Raw genomic sequence first — 18935 nt, forward strand, 5'->3', positions numbered from 1 at the left:
GTTGAGAAAGGAGTTGTAAAAAGTTTACGTTTTTGAAAATGAAGAATACTGAGAGAAATTAATTAAAACATATATTGCTTTTCAGGAGAAAAGCAACAGTAAATGCCTTAACTTGAATATAACTCAATATGCGTGAAGGCTTTGTGGGTGCAGGTAATGTGAAGACAAGCATGTGAAATCATGTTTTTTACACATTATATTTGTAGAGGTTTTATTTTTATAATTGGGTAAGTCAGTTATGATTATTATAGCTTATTGTTATATTTGCCAGAGTTGACATTGTACTAGATTATAATGGAATTAGTTTCCTCCAAGCTTTATGGTTGAAATCTCAGTAGCCATTACAGATATATACTGAGCCTTTTTCGATTGTTGATGAAGAAACCATGTGGGTTGTATCATCACAATCAGTGATAAATATGAAATATGGTAATAATAAATTTTATTTTTTACTAAAAATTAATTCTTTATTAAAATAACTAATGTGCATATGCATATATGCATGTGTGTATGCATACAAATGCATGTGCATAGTAATGTCAACTAGCTTTTGTCTAAATATTAAGAACATGTGAACGTCCCAGTGAAGAAATATCCACGGACATACTTCTTGTCCCAGTCCCAGATTCTATAAAGGTAAACCCTCTGGGGCTGAGTGGAGGAAGGAGGAAAGTTTATTGAAGGAGGAACTGTCTGAGGGAGCATAGGATTTCTAGACATGGGAAAAGGAGAAATAATCATTTCTTGGGGATCAGTAAATATTTTTTCCATCTGAAGAAAGAGCAAGACAAATATAAGGAATTCCAACTCTCAGAAGATAACAAAAAGGGAATTATCGAGTCATTTCTTATACAACATACTGCTCAAGTTAGCATAGAATCATTTCAACCTTTCCAAAATAATTTTTTTTAAGATTGTATTTATTTATTTATTTATTTGGGGGGCGGGAGAGGGAGATGGAGAGAGAATGTCCAGCAGACCCATCCCTGAGCCTGGAGCTTGATAAGGGGCTCGATTCCAGGACCCTGACATCATGAACTGAGCCAAAATCAACAGTCAGATGCCTGGCTGACCCACCCAGGCACCCCCCAAATACAGTTTTATTTTAAATTTCAAATAAAAAAAACATACTGAAGGCACATGATGTATTTTTTTATTAGCTATCCGGGTGTTCCAAATCTCTTTTATTTGAAATTTTAAAAATATATTAAGATGAACACTGTAATAAGAGTTTTGTATTAAGTACACCCTGATTGTATGATGTAATATTGCATTTCTTCAACCCAGATACCCATACACAGCCTATTTATGCAGTTTGTCTCATATTTTTATGATATCACATTACCTCTGCTACTATTCTACGTTTGCATGTATTTTCATAAAGTAAGTTTTCTGAATGTTTAAACCTATCTATATCTCATGAAAATTAATGCCAAATACTCATTTACTCCAAGTCAGACACAATAACTGTGAATTTTCCAGTAATTTTTCACTTTGGCTGAAAAACAGGCTGAGATCAAGGAGTTGGTTACTGATTTAGCTGTCTTTGTATGTCATAATGAACTTAATGACACAAATTGTTTTAAATATGACTATGAAAAATCACTCTAGTGATGTAAATTGTGTAGAGGAGAATAGCTTCAGGTTAGAGAAATAATGACTTCTCAAGGCTTATGAGAAAGACAAAAGCAGTAATAAAATCTGAGAAGGAAAATCACAGCAGACAAGGGGACCCTATGAGCAGTGAGGCAACCCGGTTGGTGTGGCTCATAAAGATGTTTCTCCATGGGGATTATTGATGACAATAACTCTTTGTTATAGCATATTGATTTCTAGCATCTCTATTCCTTGAGTCCTACAGCCAGGAAAGGAAACAGTTTACATTATAATTGTCATGATGACAAATATAGATGAAAAAACAAAACAAAACAGGTTCTTAATAGCTTCTAGGGGGGGAAACTTCTTTTTACACGGTGATCATGAGTGTGCACTTTTTCTGTAGCCTCAGCTCTCACTCATAGTGGGAGGAAGAAATAAATGAACCTAATATAGCACTTGGTGTAGACAGAGATCAATGAGGTTACCTCACATCCAGCAATATTGTCAGTATGATACCTGAGAAAGACCTTTGTTTTCAAAATGATAATTCTACAACTCAACCATTGGCCACAAAGTCAAACACCAATGGTCAAAGAAGCTGTGATCTGAAGAAAATCTCTGGAGAATGTATGTATCACTAACCAGGCCTTGTCATCCTTCTGTTATTCAGGAAAAAGATTTTGTCAGGGATATCCAATTTCTAGGAGATTCCTTAGTAAAAAAATTCAAAAATTAAGTTATATAGTCCCCACGTTGATGTTAATATCAATAGTGTCAAAATTAAACCTATTAAAGAAAGCCAAAAATTGAACCAAATAAATAAGTTATGACTCCACCATTTCAATGGTGGCTAATATTGACTCAGAAGAAGAGAGAATTATCTCAATCAATATTTGGTTAAGTTTCACTGCCTTTTTTTTTTTTCCTTTTTATTACTATAATGGAAAAATCAAGTAAATGGTTAGGTTCTTTTATTGCTCATAAAATTCAAACTAAAAGCATAGGCTAACAAGGAAACACAATCCCCCTATTTGGCTCTGACACATAATTAATGAGGAAAGAAACCATACATACTCCATCCCTGCCATATTGCCTTTCACTTGGTGAGAATGTTGTGAGATTAGACTCAAATAGAGCTACAACTATGCTTACTTAACTCAGCTTGAGTTTGAAGATGTTGGGCAGAGGTGTGTCACTGACACATGGACAGAGGGTTTAGAAACAGGATGATGGGAAAGAGAGGACTAACTAGTTATGAATCAAACTATGATAAGGTCTTGATTTCTTCTTACTGTTTAATTGGGGTGTTACTTAAAACACCTGAACTTCAATATGATACATTCTAAATTAGAGAAAATAATAATCTCTAACCTTACTGGGTTGTGAGAAATAACTGAAAATGTAAAAAATTAAGGACCTAAGGTTAAGTGTAACTTTCAGAAATGGGGAGATTCTCTCTTTTGTGATTATGGTTGGTTTTAATTTCTTATTGCTAGGAAAATTTTAAGTTCCATATCTTTTCTAGATGAGTGAAAATATACATGCCATAAAACCTGATTTTTGTTTTCCTCTTTTGTGAAATAATAATTGCATCATCTGGCTTACCTAAGAATCTTAATGTAAATGGGATTTTTAACTTTAAAAACAATGTTACTAGGTATGTTTATTTGTATCATTATTATTATACTAAATGAGCTAATATAATTAACTAAATTCAGGACAGCAATCTTTAAGTTCAATATCAGCTTGCTTCATTCATTCATTCATTCATTCACAAGATAGTTTTGAGCACCTACTCTGTGCTAACATTGATCTACATGCATTGATCCATAGATCTTGCCGTCCTAGTAGGAGAAAAAGATACTAAGTTAGTGAGTATATTCATAAATAAGATAATGCCAAATGATTATAAGTTTTGTGAAGAAAATGAAATAAGATGATGTCATATTCGAGTGGGGTGGTATGTTAGCTGGAAAAGATGACATTTAAGCTGGAACTGAATGTTCAGAAGGAGCAGGTCATGCAAGCATTAGGTGAATATTTGTCTAAACGGGGATTAACAAGTGTACAACTCTAAAGAAAATTAAGTTTGACACTTTGCAGGGGTAGAAATCTGTTTATTGTGAATGACTGCTTTTGCAGTAATAGAGACCACATGATGCACAATGCCTAAAATGTTTACTATACGACTCTTTACAGAAAAAGTTTGTAAAACCCTGATCTAGCACAAATGCTTTCTGGAGTGATATAGGAAGTGTGCATTGAAAACAATAACCATTCATCTGCTCATGAATTGTGGTTCAGGAATTAAAGCAACCCTTTCTTCTATTCCACATGGCATGGGCTTAGATTACTCACTCAGATAGAGTCAGCTGGTGTTTGGATGGATTTCCAAGATTCAAGAAAACTCTACTCATTTGCTCTAGGTGTCTGGTGCCTCAGTGTTTTCTTTCTCCTCCTTCTCTTCTCCCCTTCCCCATCCTCTTCTCCCTTCTCCCTCTCCCGTCCATTTCTCCCTTCTCCCCAATCCCTCCCCATCCTCTTATTCCTTCTCCCCTCCCCTATCCTTATTTTCCTCCTTCTCTCCACATTCTCCTTTCTTCTCTCTTCTCTTTTCTTGCCTCCTCTTCATATCTCCACTATGGCTATACTGACCTTCTGTTCTCTCCACACAGGCCCCTACAGTGTGGAAGTCTTAGCGTAGTCACACTTCTTATATGCCAGCTACTTCAGGAAAGGGCCCTTCCAAGAGTCAGAGTCAGAAGCTTCAGATTTTTAAGTCCTGGACTCAGTTGTCCTACAAAATGACTTCTGCCACTTTTTGTTGCTCAAAATAGATCACAGAGCCAGCCCATATCTAAGGGGACAAGAAAAAGTCTGCATTTATTCATGGGGAAGTGGCACCATCACTCTGAGAAGCACCATTTTTGATGGGAAATATTGTTGCAACAGTCTTTAGAATCATAGTCTACCAGAAGGGTACTTAGTGATACAATCAGTTTATATTCTGGCACTGCTCATCATCTCATCCCATCAGGGTAACTTTACAGTTAACACTTTTTTTACAGTTTACCCTTTTTCAGGGTAAGTTTACAGAAAGTTCATCAGTCTGAGGAACACACTGAGAAACACTGACCTAGGTTCTTGAACACTACATAAAGACTTTGGGCTTCTTTGGATGACTTTAATAAGATATTGTAATATATTCATTTTATGTTGGATTATATAATTAAACACATAGAAATAATTCTAGAAAGGAGTTTGTAAATAAATATGCAAAAATTGAATTTCTGAAATATAATTTTCCAAATGAAATATGATCAGAAATTTCTCTGTATTTAATCAAATGCTTAATACCTCAAGGTCTGGATATGGATTCATGAAAGCAATCCCTTTTCTCCTTATAAACTTTTGCCTCTCCAAGGGGCACTTGGATGGCTCAGTTGCTTGGTTGCCCTCTGCTCAGGCCATGCCTCATCGCATCTGGCTCCCTGCCCTATGGGATGGAGCAGGGGAGGAAAGAAGGGGGAAATGCTTCTCCCTCTCCCTCTGCCTGCCACTCCCCTGCTCGTGTTCTCTCCCTCTGTCTGTCAAAGAAATAAATATTTTTTTTCTGATGGGCAACAACTTTATTTTTTTAAATATTTTTATTTGTCAGAGAGAGGGAGTGAGAGAGAGAGAGAAGCAGGCAGAGGGAGAAACAGGCTTCCCATAGAGCAAGGAGCCCAAGACGGGACTTGATCCTAGAACCCTGGGACCATGACCTGAACCAAAGGCAGACCTTAACTGACTGAGCCACCCTGGCATTCCAATAAATAAAATATTTAAAAAATTATTTCTGCCCTTTCATATAATGTGGCCTAATTCTTACCAGATGATATGAAATCTGACTAGAAGAAGCTGTTTTTCTGGACAAGGAAAATATCTTAGGTTTAGCTATAATTGCCAAAGGTACAGGTCATGATTTCTGAAATAATTTCAAGGCTATCAATATCTGAGAAAGTATATCCCATGAAAGGAAGGATTTTCATTCATTATAACCTGAAAGTATGAAAATACTTTGGGTTCTAAAAGTAATAAACTAGATTTTTTTTTTTCTATGTTTCTGTGTGATGTGGGATGTTAGAAATTTTCCATTATGTTGTGGACTTCCGTGAGATCTCTTTTAAAGAGGTGATTCATGGGTACCTGGGTGGTTCAGTTAGTTAAGTATCTGCCTTCAGCTCAGGTCACTATACCAGAATCCTGGAATTCAGCCCCTGCATGGACCCCTGCATTGGGCTCCCTGCTCAGCAGGGAGTCTGTTTCTCCCTTTCCCTCTCCCCCTCCTCTTTCTCCTATGCTCTCTCACTCTGTTTCTGTCTCTTTCTGTCAAAGAAATAAAATAAAATAAAAATCCAAAAAAAAGGGTGATTCATAAGTAAATTTTTTTAAAAATTTAAATATACAATTAAAATTATACTTGTTAAACAAGGAGAACTAAGCTACTAAATTAAAATATGATTACATAGAGGATTACTTGAAATTTACTTCATATATATATATATATATATATATATATATAATTTAAGCCCTCTAAATGGTTTTATGGCCTAGTTGTTTTTTTTTTAATTTTAGAAGGAAAAACAAACTTTTTATTTAATTTTTTTTTAATTTTTTATAAAAATATATTTTTATCCCCAGGGGTACAGGTCTGCGAATCGCCAGGTTTACACACTTCACAGCACTCACCATAGCACATACCCTCCCCAATATCCATAACCCCACCCCCCCCCCAACCCCCCTCCCCCCATCAACCCTCAGTTTGTTTTGTGAGATTAAGAGTCACTTATGGTTTGTCTCCCTCCCAATCCCATCTTGTTTCATCTATTCTTCTCCTACCCCCTCAACCCCCCATGTTGCATCTCCTCTCCCTCATATCAGGGAGATCATATGATAGTTGTCTTTCTCCGATTGACTTATTTCGCTAAGCATGATACCCTCTAGTTCCATCCATGTCATCGCAAATGGCAAGATTTCATTTCTTTTGATGGCTGCATAGTATTCCATTGTGTACATATACCACATCTTCTTTATCCATTCGTCTGTTGATGGACATCTAGGTTCTTTCCATAGTTTGGCTATTGTAGACATTGCTGCTATAAACATTCGGGTGCACGTGCCCCTTCGGATCACTACGTTTGTATCTTTAGGGTAAATACCCAGTAGTGCAATTGCTGGGTCATAGGGTAGCTCTATTTTCAACATTTTGAGGAACTTCCATGCTATTTTCCAGAGTGGTAGCACCAGCTTGCATTCCCACCAACAGTATAGGTGGTTCCCCATTCTCCGCATCCTCGCCAGCATCTGTCATTTCCTGACTTGTTAATTTTAGCCATTCTGACTGGTGTGAGGAGATATCTCATGGTGGTTTTGATTTGTATTTCCCTGATGCCAAGTGATATGGAGCACTTTTTCATGTGTCTGTTGGCCATCTGGATGTCTTCTTTGCAGAAATGTCTGTTCATGTCCTCTGCCCATTTCTTGATTGGATTATTTGTTCTTTGGGTGTTGAGTTTGCTAAGTTCTTTATGGATTTTGGACACTAGCCCTTTATCTGATATGTCGTTTGCAAATATCTTCTCCCATTCTGTGAGTTGTCTTTTGGTTTTGTGAACTGTTTCCTTTGCTGTGCAAAAGCTTTTGATCTTGATAAAATCCCAATAGTTCATTTTTGCCCTTGCTTCCCTTGCCTTTGGCGATGTTCCTAGGAAGATGTTGCTGCAGCTGAGGTCAAAGAGGTTGCTGCCTGTGTTCTCCTCAAGGATTTTGATGGATTCCTTTCTCACATTGAGATCCTTCATCCATTTTGAGTCTATTTTCGTGTGTGGTGTTAAGGAAATGATCCAATTTCATTTTTCTGCATGTGGCTGTCCAATTTTCCCAACACCATTTATTGAAGAGGCTGTCTTTTTTCCATTGGACATTCTTTCCTGCTTTGTCGAAGATTACTTGACCATAGAGTTGAGGGTCTATTTCTGGGCTCTCTATTCTGTTCCATTGATCTCTGTGTCTGTTTTTGTGCCAGTACCATGCTGTCTTGATGATGACAGCTTTGTAATAGAGCTTGAAGTCCGGGATTGTGATGCCACCAACTTTGGCTTTCTTTTTCAATATTCCTTTGGCTATTCGAGGTCTTTTCTGGTTCCATATAAATTTTAGGATTATTTGTTCCATTTCTTTGAAAAAAATGGATGGTATTCTGATAGGAATTGCATTAAATGTGTAGATTGCTTTAGGTAGCATAGACATTTTCACAATATTTATTCTTCCAATCCAGGAGCATGGAACATTTTTCCATTTCTTTGTGTCTTCCTCAATTTCTTTCATGAGTACTTTATAGTTTTCTGAGTATAGATTCTTAGTCTCTTTGGTTAGGTTTATTCCTAGGTATCTTATAGTTTTGGGTGCAATTGTAAATGGGATGGACTCCTTAATTTCTCTTTCTTCTGTCTTGTTGTTGGTGTAGAGAAATGCAACTGATTTCTGTGCATTAATTTTATATCCTGACACTTTACTGAATTCCTGTACAAGTTCTAGCAGTTTTGGAGTGGAGTCTTTTGGGTTTTCCACATAGAGTATCATATCATCTGCAAAGAGTGTTAGTTTGACTTCTTTGCCGATTTGGATGCCTTTAATTTCCTTTTGTTGTCTGATTGCTGAGGCTAGGACTTCTAGTACTATGTTGAATAGCAGTGGTGATAACGGACATCCCTGCCGTGTTCCTGACCTTAGCGGAAAAGCTTTCAGTTTTTCTCCATTGAGAATGATATTTGCGGTGGGTTTTTCATAGATGGCTTTGATAATATTGAGGTATGTGCCCTCTATCCCTACACTTTGAAGAGTTTTGATCAGGAAGGGATGCTGTACTTTGTCAAATGCTTTTTCAGCATCTATGGAGAGTATCATATGGTTCTTGTTCTTTCTTTTCTTAATGTGTTGTATCACATTGATTGATTTGCAGATGTTGAACCAACCTTGCAGCCCTGGAATAAATCCCGCTTGGTCGTGGTGAATAATCCTTTTAATATACTGTTGAATCCTATTGGCTAGTATTTTGGTGAGAATTTTTGCATCTGTGTTCATCAAGGATATTGGTCTGTAGTTCTCTGTTTTGATGGGATCCTTGTCTGGTTTTGGGATCAAGGTGATGCTGGCCTCATAAAATGAGTTTGGAAGTTTTCCTTCCATTTCTATTTTCTGGAACAGTTTCAGGAGAATAGGAATTAGTTCTTCTTTAAATGTTTGGTAGAATTCCCCCGGGAAGCCATCTGGCCCTGGGCTTTTGTTTGTTTGGAGATTTTTGATGACTGTTTCAATCTCCTTACTGGTTATGGGTCTGTTGAGGCTTTCCATTTCTCCTGGTTCAGTTGTGGTAGTTTATATGTCTCGAGGAATGCATGCATTTCTTCCAGATTGTCAAATTTGTTGGCGTAGAGTTGCTCATAGTATGTTCTTATAATTGTCTGTATTTCTTTGGTGTTCGTTGTGATCTCTTCTCTTTCATTCATGATTTTATTTATTTGGGTCCTCTCTCTTTTCTTTTTGATAAGTCTGGCCAGGGGTTTATCAATCTTATTAATTCTTTCAAAGAACGAGCTCCTCGTTTCGTTGATTTGTTCTATTGTTTTTTTGGTTTCTATTTCATTGATTTCTGCTCTGATCTTTATGATTTCTCTTCTCTTGCTGGGTTTAGGGTTTCTTTCTTGTTCTTTCTCCAGCTCCTTTAGGTGTAGGGTTAGGTTGTGTACCTGAGACCTTTCAAGTTTCTTGAGAAAGGCTTGTACCGCTATATATTTTCCTCTCAGGACTGCCTTCGTTGTGTCCCACAGATTCTGAACCGTTGTGTTTTCATTATCATTTGTTTCCATGAATTTTTTCAATTCTTCTTTAATTTCCTGGTTGACCCATTCATTCTTTAGAAGGATGATGTTTAGTCTCCATGTATTTGGGTTCTTTTCAAATTTCCTCTTGTGATTGAGTTCTAGCTTCAGAGCATTGTGGTCTGAAAATATTCAGGGAATGATCCCAATCTTTTGATACCGGTTGAGACCTGATTTAGGACCAAGAATGTGATCTATTCTGGAGAATGTTCCATGTGCACTAGAGAAGAATGTGTATTCTGTTGCTTTGCGATGAAATGTTCTGAATATATCTGTGATGTCCATTTGGTCCAGTGTGTCATTTAAGGCCTTGATTTCCTTGTTGATCTTTTGCTTGGATGATCTGTCCATTTCAGTGAGGGGAGTGTTAAAGTCCCCTACTATTATTCTATTATTGTTGATGTGTTTCTTTGATTTTGTTATTAATTGGTTTATATAGTTGGCTGCTCCCACGTTAGGGGCATAGATATTTAAAATTGTTAGATCTTCTTGTTGGACAGATCCTTTGAGTATGATATAGTGTCCTTCCTCATCTCTTATTATAGTCTTTGGCTTAAAATCTAATTGATCTGATATAAGGATTGCCACTCCTGCTTTCTTCTGATGTCCTTTAGTGTGGTAAATTCTTTTCCACCCCCTCACTTTAAATCTGGAGGTGTCTTTGGGTCTAAAATGAGTTTCTTGTAGGCAACATATAGATGGGTTTTGTTTTTTTATCCATTCTGATACCCTGTGTCTTTTGATTGGGGCATTTAGCCCATTAACATTCAGGGTAACTATTGAAAGATATGAATTTAGTGCCATTATATTGCCTGTAAGGTGACTGTTACTGTATAAAGACTCTGTTCCTTTCTGAGCTACTACTTTTAGGGTCTCTCTTTGCTTAGAGGACCCCTTTCAATATTTCATGTAGAGCTGGTTTGGTGTTTGCAAATTCTTTCAGTTTTTGTTTGTCCTGGAAGCTTTTTATCTCTCCTTCTATTTTCAATGATAGCCTAGCTGGATATAGTATTCTTGGCTGCATGATTTCTCGTTAAGTGCTCTGAATATATCATGCCAGCTCTTGCTGGCCTGCAGGGTCTCTGTGGATAAGTCTGCTGCCAATCTAATATTCTTACCTTTGTATGTTACAGACTTCTTTTCACCGGCTGCTTTCAGGATTTTCCTTTGTCACTAAGACTTGTAAATTTTACCAATAGGTGATGGGATGTGGACCTATTCTTGTTGATTTTGAGGGGGGTTCTCTGCACCTCCTGGATTTTGATGCTTGTTCACTTTGCCATATTAGGGAAATTCTCTCCAATAATTCTTTCCAATATACCTTCTGCTCCCCTCTCTCTTTCTTCTTCTTCTGGAATCCCAATTATTCTAATGTTGTTTCGTCTTATTGTGTCACTTATCTCTCGAATTCTCCCCTCGTGGTCCAGTAGCTGTTTGTCCCTCTTTTGCTCAGCTTCTTTATTCTCTGTCATTTGGTCTTCTATATCGCTAATTCTTTCTTCTGCCTCATTTATCCTAGGAGTGAGAGCCTCCATTTTTGATTGCACCTCATTAATAGCTTTTTTGATTTTAACTTGGTTAGATTTTAGTTCTTTTATTTCTCCAGAAAGGGCTTTGATATCTCCCGAGAGGGTTGCTTTAATATCTTCCATGCCTTTTTCAAGCCCGGCTAGAACCTTGAGAATCATCATTCTGAACTCTATATCTGACATATTACCAATGTCTGTATTTATTAGGTCCCTAGCCTTTGGTACTGCCTCTTGTTCTTTTTTTTGTGGTGAATTTTTCCGCCTTGTCATTTTGTCCAGATAAGAGTAGATGAAGGAGCAAGTAAAATACTAACAGGGTGGCAACAACCCCAGGAAAATATGCTTTAGCCAAATCAGAAGAGATCCCAAATCGTGAGGGGGGAGAAAGGGGTTCAGAAAGAAAAAAAAAAAAGAAACTATTAAAAAAAGAAAGCTGATAAAAATATAAGAAGGAAATATATATATATATATATATATATATATATATATATATATATTAGACAAACTAAAAAACGTTAAAAAAGAAAATGGTAAAAGTTAAAAAAAATTAGGAGAAGAAGAGAAAAAAAAATTGAAAAAGAAAAAAAAAATATTAACTGCAAGGCTAAAGAATCATGGGGAGAAAGCCATGAGTTCCATGCTTTGCTTTCTTCTCCTCTGAAATTCCGCCGCTCTCCTTGGTATTGAACCTGCACTCCTGACTGGGTTTCTCGTTGGTCTTCTGGGGGAGGGGCCTGTTGTAGTGATTCTCAAGCGTCTTTGCCCCAGGCGGAGTTGCACCACCCTTACCGGGACTGGGCTGAGTAATCTGCTCGGGTTTTCTGGGTTTGCTTTCGGGAGCTTTTGTCCCCTGAGTGCTTTCCGTAGAGTTCTTTCAGATAGTGGTTGATTTTTCTGTTTCTAGAATTGCTGTTCTTCTTCTCTTCAATCTTCCGTTGGATTTGTAGGTGTTTGCAATCTTTAGATAAGCTATTTAGCTGATCTCCCGCTACCTGAAGTAGTCTCAGCCTGCTACTTCTCCACCATCTTGACTCCTCCCCCAATTCTCTTCGTGTTTTAAGAAGACTAAATAGCTATAAATAAATACCAGAAACTCATTAAGAGACAACAAATGCTTGGGAGAGTCCTAAAGAAACACTCCAGTTGTATTTCCTGAGAACTACCAGGAGTCTCACATCAATGATCCTGAACTTTAATCTCTTTCTCCAACTCATGTACTCATCACACATTCTCATTGAAATTTCTATCATTAAATGTGAGTTTAATCATATTACACCTCATCTTAGTATTTATGCTAACATCTGCACGGATAATACAACTCTCAAGCTTTCTGCCACATCCCCACGTTCCTGTCCACTCTGCTATTTGTGACCTTGTGCATGTCATACTTTTCCAATATTTTTTTTCAGTTTATCTGTCCTCTTTCGTTCAAAGTTTATTGTTTTTCTACTAAGCACACAGGCAGTGCTTCATAAAAGAATATCATTTTGAAGAGTGACTTTACTCATTTATTTTTATAAAGGGGAAGTTAACTCTTTTTTGATGTTTATATTTAAACCCACTTTAAGAATCAATAATGGCATCAGGATGGGGGCATCTTGGATAATATTAACCATTAATACAGAGGGCAAATGTGCGGGGAAAAAAGTTAACTGGAAAATACTTAAGCTAGCTTAGACACACATTTTCACTAGATTTTCTACATGTACATGTGCCAATATTCTATAAATGGAATGTTACTGTATCTCACGCTAAAAATTCGTACTAAGGTATATAGATCCCTAGAAAAAGGTTTCAAATGAAAACACTTTTTGGTTGTGTTTTCCATTCCTTATCTTATAAAGGCTATTTTCAATCATCATTCTGAGACAGCACTGTTCAGAGTGCTACCTCAGGGGGAGCCGAAATACATAAATGTAGAAATCATTCATGACACAATTTTACTTAAATCTGTTCCTGAACAAATTTTTTTAATTTAGAACTTTTAATTTGTAATGAGTCTTTATATTTACCTCAAATTATATTTAAAAAACTAGGCCACGGGGAGGAGTCAAGATGGCGGAGAAGTAGCAGCTGAGACTACTTCAGGTAGGGGGAGATCAGGTAGATAGCTTATCTAAAGATTGCAAACATCCACAAATCCAATGGGAGATCGAAGAGAAGAAGAACAGCAATTCTAGAAACAGAAAATCAACCACTTTCTGAAAGGAAGGACTGGCGGAGAAGTGAATCCAAAGCGACGGGAAGATAGACCGCGGGGGGAGGGGCCGGCTCCCGGCGAGCGGCAGAGCAACGGAGCACAAAATCAGGACTTTTAAAAGTCTGTTCCACTGAGGGACCTCACTCCAGAGGCTTAACCGGGGTGAAGCCCAGGAGGGGTAAGCATGGCCTCAGGTCCCGCAGGGTCACAGAAGGATCGGGGGTGTCTGAGTGTCGCAGAGCTTACAGGTATTAGAACGGGGAAGCCGGCTACAGAGAGAGAGCCGAGGAGTGAACTCTAAGCTCGGGGTTACCTTGAACCGGTCGCAGTCTCGGTCAGCTCGGAGCGCGGCCGGAGGCAGGGTGACGGGAGTAATTGGGCGCTGTTCTCTGAGGGCGCACTGAGTAGTGGGGCCCTGGGCTCTCGGCTCCTCCGGGCCGGAGACCGGGAGGCCGCCATCTACATTCCCACCCTCCGGAACTCTAAGGAAAGCGCTCAGGGAACAAAAGCTGCCGAAAGCAAACCCGAGCGGATTACTCAGCCTGGCCCTTGGTAAGGGAGGTGCAACTCCGCCTGGGGCAAAGACGCTTGAGAATCACTACAACAGGCCCCTCCCCCAGAATATCGACAAGAAATCCAGCCAGGACAAAGTTCACCTACCAAGGAGTGCAGGCTCAATACCAAGGAGAGCGGCGGAATTCCAGAGGAGGAGAAAGCAAAGCATGGAACTCATGGCTTTCTCCCCATGATTCTTTAGCCTTGCAGTTAATTTAATTTTTTTTTCTTTTTCAATTTTTTTTCTCTTCTGCTAAATTTTTTTAAATTTTACCCTTTTCTTTTTAAACGTTTTTTAACTAGTTTATCTAATATATATTTTTCCTTTATTTTCTTTTTTATATTTTTTCTTTATTTGTTTTCTTTTTTAAATTGTTTCTTTTTTTTCTGAACCTCATTTTATCCCCTTTCTCTCCCCCACGATGTAGGATCTCCTCTGATTTGGTTAAAGCATATTTTCTTGGGGGCTTTGCCACCTTTTTAGTATTTTACTTGCTCCTTCATATACTCTTATCTGGACAAAATGACAAGGCGGAAAAATTCACCACAAAAAAAAGAACAAGAGGTAGTACCGAAGGCTAGGGACCTAATCAATACAGACATTGGTAAAATGACAGATCTAGAGTTCAGAATGAAGATTCTCAAGGTTCTAGCCAGGTTCGAAAAAGGCATGAAGGATATTAGAGAAACCCTCTCTGGCGATATAAAAGCCCTTTCTGGAGAAATAAAAGAACTAAAATCTAACCAAGTTGAAATAAAAAAAGCTATTAATGAGGTGCAATCAAAATGGAGGCTCTCACTGCTAGGATAAATGAGGCAGAAGAAAGAATTAGCGATATAGAAGACCAAATGACAGAGAATAAAGAAGCTGAGCAAAAGAGGGACAAACAGCTACTGGATCACGAGGGGAGAATTCGAGAGATAAGTGACACAATAAGACGAAACAACATTAGAATAATTGGGATTCCAGAAGAAGAAGAAAGAGAGAGGGGAGCAGAAGGTATATTGGAAAGAATTATTGGAGAGAATTTCCCTAATATGGCAAAGTGAACAAGCATCAAAATCCAGGAGGTGCAGAGAACCCCCTCAAAATCAACAAGAATAGGTCCACATCCCATCACCTATTGGTAAAATTTACAAGTCTTAGTGACAAAGAGAAAATCCTGAAAGCAGCCGGTGAAAAGAAGTCTGTAACATACAAAGGTAAGAATATTAGATTGGCAGCAGACTTATCCACAGAGACCCTGCAGGCCAGCAAGAGCTGGCATGATATATTCAGAGCACTTAACGAGAAATCATGCAGCCAAGAATACTATATCCAGCTAGGCTATCATTGAAAATAGAAGGAGAGATAAAAAGCTTCCAGGACAAACAAAAACTGAAAGAATTTGCAAACACCAAACCAGCTCTACATGAAATATTGAAAGGGGTCCTCTAAGCAAAGAGAGACCCTAAAAGTAGTAGCTCAGAAAGGAACAGAGTCTTTATACAGTAACAGTCACCTTACAGGCAATATAATGGCACTAAATTCATATCTTTCAATAGTTACCCTGAATGTTAATGGGCTAAATGCCCCAATCAAAAGACACAGGGTATCAGAATGGATAAAAAAACAAAACCCATCTATATGTTGCCTACAAGAAACTCATTTTAGACCCAAAGACACCTCCAGATTTAAAGTGAGGGGGTGGAAAAGAATTTACCACACTAAAGGACATCAGAAGAAAGCAGGAGTGGCAATCCTTATATCAGATCAATTAGATTTTAAGCCAAAGACTATAATAAGAGATGAGGAAGGACACTATATCATACTCAAAGGATCTGTCCAACAAGAAGATCTAACAATTTTAAATATCTATGCCCCTAACGTGGGAGCAGCCAACTATATAAACCAATTAATAACAAAATCAAAGAAACACATCAACAATAATAGAATAATAGTAGGGGACTTTAACACTCCCCTCACTGAAATGGACAGATCATCCAAGCAAAAGATCAACAAGGAAATCAAGGCCTTAAATGACACACTGGACCAAATGGACATCACAGATATATTCAGAACATTTCATCGCAAAGCAACAGAATACACATTCTTCTCTAGTGCACATGGAACATTCTCCAGAATAGATCACATTCTTGGTCCTAAATCAGGTCTCAACCGGTATCAAAAGATTGGGATCATTCCCTGAATATTTTCAGACCACAATGCTCTGAAGCTAGAACTCAATCACAAGAGGAAATTTGAAAAGAACCCAAATACATGGAGACTAAACATCATCCTTCTAAAGAATGAATGGGTCAACCAGGAAATTAAAGAAGAATTGAAAAAATTCATGGAAACAAATGATAATGAAAACACAACGGTTCAGAATCTGTGGGACACAACGAAGGCAGTCCTGAGAGGAAAATATATAGCGGTACAAGCCTTTCTCAAGAAACTTGAAAGGTCTCAGGTACACAACCTAACCCTACACCTAAAGGAGCTGGAGAAAGAACAAGAAAGAAACCCTAAACCCAGCAAGAGAAGAGAAATCATAAAGATCAGAGCAGAAATCAATGAAATAGAAACCAAAAAAACAATAGAACAAATCAACGAAACGAGGAGCTCGTTCTTTGAAAGAATTAATAAGATTGATAAACCCCTGGCCAGACTTATCAAAAAGAAAAGAGAGAGGACCCAAATAAATAAAATCATGAATGAAAGAGAAGAGATCACAACGAACACCAAAGAAATACAGACAATTATAAGAACATACTATGAGCAACTCTACGCCAACAAATTTGACAATCTGGAAGAAATGCATGCATTCCTCGAGACATATAAACTACCACAACTGAACCAGGAGAAATGGAAAGCCTCAACAGACCCATAACCAGTAAGGAGATTGAAACAGTCATCAAAAATCTCCAAACAAACAAAAGCCCAGGGCCAGATGGCTTCCCGGGGGAATTCTACCAAACATTTAAAGAAGAACTAATTCCTATTCTCCTGAAACTGTTCCAGAAAATAGAAATGGAAGGAAAACTTCCAAACTCATTTTATGAGGCCAGCATCACCTTGATCCCAAAACCAGACAAGGATCCCATCAAAACAGAGAACTACAGACCAATATCCTTGATGAACACAGATGCAAAAATTCTCACCAAAATACTAGCCAATAGGATTCAACAGTATATTAAAAGGATTATTCACCACGACCAAGCGGGATTTATTCCAGGGCTGCAAGGTTGGTTCAACATCTGCAAATCAATCAATGTGATACAACACATTAAGAAAAGAAAGAACAAGAACCATATGATACTCTCCATAGATGCTGAAAAAGCATTTGACAAAGTACAGCATCCCTTCCTGATCAAAACTCTTCAAAGTGTAGGGATAGAGGGCACATACCTCAATATTATCAAAGCCATCTATGAAAAACCCACCGCAAATATCATTCTCAATGGAGAAAAACTGAAAGCTTTTCCGCTAAGGTCAGGAACACGGCAGGGATGTCCGTTATCACCACTGCTATTCAACATAGTACTAGAAGTCCTAGCCTCAGCAATCAGACAACAAAAGGAAATTAAAGGCATCCAAATCGGCAAAGAAGTCAAACTAACACTCTTTGCAGATGATATGATACTCTATGTGGAAAACCCAAAAGACTCCACTCCAAAACTGCTAGAACTTGTACAGGAATTCAGTAAAGTGTCAGGATATAAAATTAATGCACAGAAATCAGTTGCATTTCTCTACACCAACAACAAGACAGAAGAAAGAGAAATTAAGGAGTCCATCCCATTTACAATTGCACCCAAAACTATAAGATACCTAGGAATAAACCTAACCAAAGAGACTAAGAATCTATACTCAGAAAACTATAAAGTACTCATGAAAGAAATTGAGGAAGGCACAAAGAAATGGAAAAATGTTCCATGCTCCTGGATTGGAAGAATAAATATTGTGAAAATGTCTATGCTACCTAAAGCAATCTACACATTTAATGCAATTCCTATCAGAATACCATCCATTTTTTTCAAAGAAATGGAACAAATAATCCTAAAATTTATATGGAACCAGAAAAGACCTCGAATAGCCAAAGGAATATTGAAAAAGAAAGCCAAAGTTGGTGGCATCACAATCCCGGACTTCAAGCTCTATTACAAAGCTGTCATCATCAAGACAGCATGGTACTGGCACAAAAACAGACACAGAGATCAATGGAACAGAATAGAGAGCCCAGAAATAGACCCTCAACTCTATGGTCAAGTAATCTTCGACAAAGCAGGAAAGAATGTCCAATGGAAAAAAGACAGCCTCTTCAATAAATGGTGTTGGGAAAATTGGACAGCCACATGCAGAAAAATGAAATTGGATCATTTCCTTAACACCACACACGAAAATAGACTCAAAATGGATGAAGGATCTCAATGTGAGAAAGGAATCCATCAAAATCCTTGAGGAGAACACAGGCAGCAACCTCTTTGACCTCAGCTGCAGCAACATCTTCCTAGGAACATCGCCAAAGGCAAGGGAAGCAAGGGCAAAAATGAACTATTGGGATTTTATCAAGATCAAAAGCTTTTGCACAGCAAAGGAAACAGTTCACAAAACCAAAAGACAACTCACAGAATGGGAGAAGATATTTGCAAACGACATATCAGATAAAGGGCTAGTGTCCAAAATCTATAAAGAACTTAGCAAACTCAACACCCAAAGAACAAATAATCCAATCAAGAAATGGGCAGAGGACATGAACAGACATTTCTGCAAAGAAGACATCCAGATGGCCAACAGACACATGAAAAAGTGCTCCATATCACTTGGCATCAGGGAAATACAAATCAAAACCACCATGAGATATCTCCTCACACCAGTCAGAATGGCTAAAATTAACAAGTCAGGAAATGACAGATGCTGGCGAGGATGCGGAGAATGGGGAACCACCTATACTGTTGGTGGGAATGCAAGCTGGTGCTACCACTCTGGAAAATAGCATGGAAGTTCCTCAAAATGTTGAAAATAGAGCTACCCTATGACCCAGCAATTGCACTACTGGGTATTTACCCTAAAGATACAAACGTAGTGATCCGAAGGGGCACGTGCACCCGAATGTTTATAGCAGCAATGTCTACAATAGCCAAACT

General features: G+C 38.0%; 1 non-coding gene across 1 annotated transcript; it reads left to right on the forward strand.

Annotated features, from left to right (window-relative positions):
- The first annotated feature begins 578 nt into the window (after positions 1–578).
- Positions 579–702, forward strand: LOC125094609 (small nucleolar RNA SNORD22). Its single transcript, XR_007125618.1, has one exon. It is a non-coding gene; the product is annotated as a small nucleolar RNA SNORD22 (small nucleolar RNA).
- The last annotated feature ends 18233 nt before the right edge of the window (positions 703–18935 follow it).

This window comes from Lutra lutra, chromosome 2 (genome assembly GCF_902655055.1).
Source record: "Lutra lutra chromosome 2, mLutLut1.2, whole genome shotgun sequence".
Classification (NCBI taxonomy): domain Eukaryota; kingdom Metazoa; phylum Chordata; class Mammalia; order Carnivora; family Mustelidae; genus Lutra; species Lutra lutra.